The 6,601-nt window shown below is 37.3% G+C and overlaps 1 pseudogene; it reads left to right on the top strand.

Annotated features, from left to right (window-relative positions):
• The first annotated feature begins 2,061 nt into the window (after window positions 1-2,061).
• LOC138398033 (ADP/ATP translocase 2 pseudogene) lies at window positions 2,062-3,045 on the top strand (annotated as a pseudogene).
• Window positions 3,046-6,601: the final 3,556 nt, after the last annotated feature.

The raw sequence follows: 6,601 nt of genomic DNA, 5'->3' as shown, positions 1-6,601 counted from the left end.
ATACATTTTCAAAGTCTTGCCTATATAGCATCTAGGACCAAAAAGAAGAAATGAGAGAAAATCAAGTTTATACAAAACAACAGTATAAAGCATAAAATATCTATGAATAAACCTAACCAAAATGTGTGTGATTAATATGAAGAAAACTATGGAATTTTGCTGAGGGAATAAAATATTGACATGTAAGAAGAGATGTCACATATAAAGATGAAAAGATCAAATCCTACTAATGGTAATAAAAGGCAACATCTATTGAAAGCAATGAATAATGGGAGTTATTAATACTTAGTTGTTTTAATTAATGATCACTTACTATATTTCAAGGATTGCTCAAGATGTTTTGTATCTTTTACATTTCATTTCATCTTTCCAACAAACCTATCATATATTACTATCCACATTTTACAGATAATATATATCAGAGTACAAAGCCTGATCTTTTATCCACTTTGATATGTTAACTTTGTTAAAATGTCTGGATTTCTACCCCCAAAGTATATAACTTCAACAAAATACCTGAATAAATTCTATGGAATTGTTTTAACAGGATAAAATTAAAATCCTAAAAGGTATGAAGGGGAAAAAAAGCTTGAAAGAGCAATGCACAGAAGAATTAACAGAGAAGACACTAGTATACACAAATTTTGATATTTGATCAAGGAAGCATCACAAACCAATGGGAAAAACCATTGATTTTTTTCCCCAGGAGGAAAAAGTTACAAACTTATTTTAGCATGTATACACAGGAACTCTCAAAATGAAGATTCTACTTTGATTATATTTTAAATGATGTTGAGAAAATTGACTATTTTGGAAAAAAAAATTGGCCCTTGCTTCACACCACACATTAAATTAAGTTCCAGAAGTTTTAAAGAACTAATTTAAAAAAACACATCATCATCACCATCATAAAGTAGAAGAAACCATGAAAGGATAGACTGAGAATAAAAGCAAAAAAAATTACAAAGAAAAAGTTCAACAAATTTAACTACATAAGAAAATTTCAAATTTCTATAATATATGAATAAAATGTTAAGGTAAAAGTGAGGGAAATATTTGCAATGTATGTGACAAAGAGTTCATATATTAATATGTAAAGAAGTTCCATGAATCAATTTTTGAAAACACAAAGATCCCAATAAAAATATAGACAAAGAATATGAATAGGCAACTTATAAAAGTATTACTCATATATTTTATTTCTGTTTATATTAGAAATAGATATCCATTATGGTAAAGTGCCTTTTACTAGTAATTAGATTATATTATTTATTTTTTAAATTCACTGGAACAAATTTTTATAATATTCTATTTTTAAAGTCTATAGGATCGAAAGTGATCTCTTATTCCTAATTCCTGATATTGGTAATTTGTAGCTTTTCTTTTGTCTGAGTCAAACTTTCTTGCACAGAACCAACTTTTGTTTATGTTGATCCTATTATATGTTTGTTCCATTTTCTACCTCTGTCTTTATTATTTCTTTTTTCTCCTTTCTTTGGTTTTAATTTGCTGTTCTTTTCCAACTTCTTGAGATGGATGCTCAGATCACTGATTTTCACTCCCTCTGATTTCCTAACATATGCGTTAGGTATTACAATGTTCCCTCTAAGCAAGGCTGCAACCTTAAACTTATAAAGTAGTTATAGTGATTTGTTTATTCATGAAGTGAAAGTCAGTTAACTAGGCAAGTTAATTTTTCACAGCAATGATAATAGAAAGATAGTGGCAAGGAGATAACTTTTGGTTAAAGATAAAAATGGCTAGAGTAGATACTGACCATAAATAAGCAAGGATTTCAGGAAACTTAAATAAGAAGACAATGAGAAAATTTTTCCTAAATGTGAATCAGCTTTTGTCTTAATTTCCCCTTTAGGGAAAGTGGTCTCACAACAGATGTTCCATTCTCTTTTAAAGAAACCAGTGTTCATTTCTCCCAAAGCATTGAGATTACCATACATGATCCCTAGTGGTAGCAGGGATTGAAAGAATAACAGATTGTAAAATCATTGAACAGAGGGGGGAGTATTCCTACTGATACCCTGTAAATTTTTACTGGAATCAATGAAGTACAGAGGAAAAGAGAAGGAAATCCACCCGAGCCCCAGAGTCAAAGCCAGTCCCTGGCCCAGTCCCACTCTGCAGTCGCCTGCCTCATCTTTCCTTTCTACATGACAGATGCCACTGTGTCCTTCACCAAAGTCGCTAAGACCACAGTAGCGCCCATCAGGCAGGCCATGCTGCTGCTGCAGGTGCAGCATGCAAGCAAGCAACTCACTGCAGTGATGCAACACAACGGCATTATAGACTGTGTGGTTCATATCCCTAAGGAGCAGGGAGTCTTTCCTTCTGGCATGGCAACCAAACCAATGCCGTCAAGCGTGTCCCCACCCTGGCTATTGTTACCCTCAAAGATAAATACTGGAAGATCTTCCTGGGTGGTGTGGACAAAAGAGCCCAGATTGGACACTACTTTGCACAGAATCTGGCATCAGGTAATGCCACTAGGGCCACATCCTTGTGTTTTGTGTACCCTCTTGATTTTGCAGCTAGCTTGATTTTGTACCTGTCTAGCAGCAGATGTGGGTCAGGCCGGAGCTGAAAGGGAATTGAGAGGCCTCTGTGACTGCCTGGTTAAGACCTACAAATCTGATGGGATTAAGGACTTGTATCAAGGCTTTAATGTGTCTGTGCTGGGTACTGTCATCTATTGAGCTGCCTATTTGGGCATCTATGACACTGCAAAGGGAATTCTTCCAGATTCCAAGAGGACTCACATCTTCCTCAGCTGGATGATCACACAGTCTGTCATTGCCATCGCTGGGTTGACTTCCCATCCATTTGACACCGTTCGCTGCTGCTTGATGATGTAGTCAGAGTGCAAAGGAACTGATATCATGTACACAAGCATGCTTGACTGCTGCAGGAAGATCACTCATGATGAAGGAGGCAAAGCCTTTTTCAGGGGTGCATGGTCCAGTGTTCCCAGAGGCATGGGTGTGCTTCTGTGCTTGTCTTATAGATGAAATCAAGAAGTACACATACTAATAAATTATTTCTGAGCTTCTTTTTCTCCCCCTGAACATGCACGTTGATATAACATATCTTGAGCTTTCTTTGACAGACTCTTGGCTGTCTATTTATCAATGTCAGCTATTAATATTTACTGGTTGAAAATCAGGAGCAATAATATTAAATTACCAGTTTTCTCTTAAAGCCATTTCCATGATGATGATGATAAGGATGAGGATGAGGATGATGGGACTCAGTTATATTTTGTATTTTAGTCACTCCTCATAGTAACAAATTTGAAGAAATAGGAAGGAAGGAAGGAAGGAAAGAAGGGAGGAAGGAAGGAGAGAGAAAGAAAAGAAAGAAAGAAAGACTACAGAAAGAAAAATAGTAAACTTGGCACTCTTACCTTCCAAGAGTTCACTCTATTCTCTCCTGTTGTCTGGTAATGGAGTACCCCAAGGCCCACCTCACTCCTGGCCTCTCTTTTCTTCTTGATCCACGTATACATTCCTGCCCTTGAGCTCATCCAGACTCGTGGCTTTAAATCTCATCTTCCAAATGTATATCACATCTAGACTCCTCTCCCAAACTTCAGACTCGTACATAAGCATTTGTAATAGACATGTCAAATTTAGAATGTCTAAAACTGAACTCCTCATCTCCTCTTTTAATACTTGCTCTATCCACAGCCTTTTTTATCCTGGTTAATGGAAACACTATTTTTTTCTTTTTATTTTGAAATAATTTTAGGCTCACAGATAAGTTGCAAAAATAGTATATTGTTCCTGTGAATCTTTCACCCTGTTTCCCCCCAAAATAACATCTTACATAAGCATAGTACAATTACAAAAACCAGGAAACTGACATTGGTACAATCTTACTAACTACAGACATTACTTGATTTCACCAGTTTTTAATCTGCATTTTTCCCTTGATGTATATAGTTCTATGAAATATTGTCACGTTTACATTTTTGTAACCAGCAGTAGATACAATCAGTATACAGAGTTATTCCATTACCCCAAAGAAACTCCCTCATTTCCTCTCCCCTCCAACCCTAACCCCTGGCAACCACTGATCCATACTTCATCACCATAATAGTGTCACATCGAGAATGCTACATAAATGGAATCATATGGTAGGTGACCTTCTGAGATTGGCTTTTGTCAGTCAGCCTAATATCCTTGACATTCATCCAAGTTGTTACGTGTTCTTTTTGTTTGTTTGTTTGTTTGGTATGGGTAACATTTGCTTATATAAATAGACCGCAGTTTATTCACTTGTTGAGAGATATTTGTGTAGTTCCCAGTTTTGGTCTATTACAAATAAAGCTGCTATGGATAATTTGTGTACTGAGTTTTATTGAACCTAAGTTTTCATTTCTCTAGGATAAATACCCAGGAGTGGGATAGCTGCAACATATGGGAGCGTATGTTTAACTTTATAAGAAATTCCAAGCTGTTTTCCAGAGAAGCCATACCAACAACATATGAGATCTACTTGTTCCACGTTTTCACCAGCACTTGGTATTGTATTTTTTTATTTTAGGCATTCTAGTATCTCATGGTGGCTTTACTTGCATTTCCCTAAGGGCTAATGATGTTAAGTATCTTTTCATGTGCTTATTAAAAATCCTTTGGTTATGTATTTGTTCAAATTTTTTCCCCATTTTCAAATTGGATTGTTTATTTTCTACTATTAAGTTTAATATATATATGCCTATATGTATGTATATATTCTGTATACAAATCCTTTGTGATATATATGAATTGCAAATAATTTTTCCTAGGCTGTGATTTTATTTTCATTCTCGTTACAGTATCTGTCACAGAGCAGATTTTGATGAAGTCCAACACACCAATTTTTTTCTTTTATGGATCATGCTTTTGGTGTCATGTTTTTTTTTTTGCTGTTGTTTGTTTTTTGGTTTGGGGGTTTGTTTATTTATTTATTTACAGACAGAGTCTTGCTTTGTCACCCAGGTTAGAATGCAATGGTGTCATCATAACAATGCAATCTCAAACTCCTGGGCTCAAGTGATCCTCCTGCCTCAGCCTTCCAAGTAGCTGGGACTACAGGCACACACCACCACACCTGGCTAGGTTTTTTCTTTTTTTGCAGAGATAGGGTCTTGTTCTTGCTCAGGTTGGTCTTAAACTTCTGATCTCAAGCAATCCTCCTGCTCGACCTCCCAAAGTGCTAGGATTACAGGGAGGAGCCATAGCCCCTGGCCCGGTATCATGTTTAAGAACTATTTGCTTGCCCATAAGTCAGGAAGGTTTTCTTCTGTATCTTCTCTTAAAAATTTCATAATTTTACCCTTAGCTCTACAGCAAATTTTAGGTTGATTTTTGTATAAAAGATTCACTATCTTCTCAGTTACTCAGGCTGATAATTTTAAAGTTACCTTTGACTTCTCTCTTTCTCTTACACCCACATTAAAACCATTAGGAAGTTCTATTGAATATGTCAGGTTTTAGTCTGAAAATGTTGGTTCTTGGCACACCCATGGCTGAAGAATGACCAGACACACCAAAGTAAGGCAAGCAAGAAAATGAGGTTTATTGAGGACAGAAAGACAGGATTTTAGGCAAGAGCAAGGTATAGGTTTCCAGAGCATGGTACATATATCACAGATGATGACTAGACCCATTGTTGCAGCAAAGTGAGAGCCAAAGGAAGGGCGCAAAAAGAAGGATTGGTTATGGTCTAAGTCTTATTTTATAGTGCCTGGATAGGGACCTCCCCTGTGGTTCAGAGGTCACCATAGAACCACTTTGATTGGACAGCTGGGAGTCACATGACCTGAGCCTTAACTATGGATGTAGGTTCTAGGTCACTTTCCAGACTTTATGGTACCCATACTGCTTGGCCCATGGGCTAGAGTCCTCTGTATTCTTTTGCAGCTGGCACACCAAGTTCTGATTAGCAGATTCGTAGGGTGTTCCCTCCTCCCCCAGGTATGGAAAATTAGGGTGGGGCAGAACCAAGATGGGGCAACAGCACCCACTTTAGTCCCCAGGAGATGCAGAATCCCTCACTATCTACCTAACAATTCTACCTTCTCATCAGTTCCACATCTACCTCTCTGGCCTGGCCCACTGTTATCTTTTGTTGGGATTTACCACACAAGCCTCTTAACTCGTCTTCATTTTCTATCCTTGTCCTCTGCAGTCTATCTTCAACATAGCAATAAAACTGACCTTTTTTAAGGCATAAGAGAGATCGAGCCACTCTTCTGTTAATGGCCCTCGAGTGGTTCCCATTTCTCTACACAACTTGTTCCCTCCCTTACTTCTCTGATCACGTATTCTAGTATTTTATATTCAATCCCTCCACCTGCTCCTCACTGGTCCCGTCATGGATTCTAGCCACACCAGGCATACTGTCACTTCGTTGTCTTTGTACTGGCTACTCCCCTAACTGAAATGTTCCTCCACCAGATAGCCACATGTCTAACTCCCTTCCTTCCTTTAAGACTTTGCTCAAAATTATCTCCTTTGCAATAACATCTTGTTAGTTGATATTGAATCCATTTTTACTGACCCTGACCACTCTAAACTTTTAACGTGCTCCCTGTCACCCACCA

Source organism: Eulemur rufifrons, chromosome 17 (assembly GCF_041146395.1).
Source record: "Eulemur rufifrons isolate Redbay chromosome 17, OSU_ERuf_1, whole genome shotgun sequence".
Lineage (NCBI taxonomy): Eukaryota > Metazoa > Chordata > Mammalia > Primates > Lemuridae > Eulemur > Eulemur rufifrons.
The sequence above is the reverse complement of the archived record's forward strand: the minus strand, read 5'-3'. Positions and strand labels throughout refer to the sequence as shown.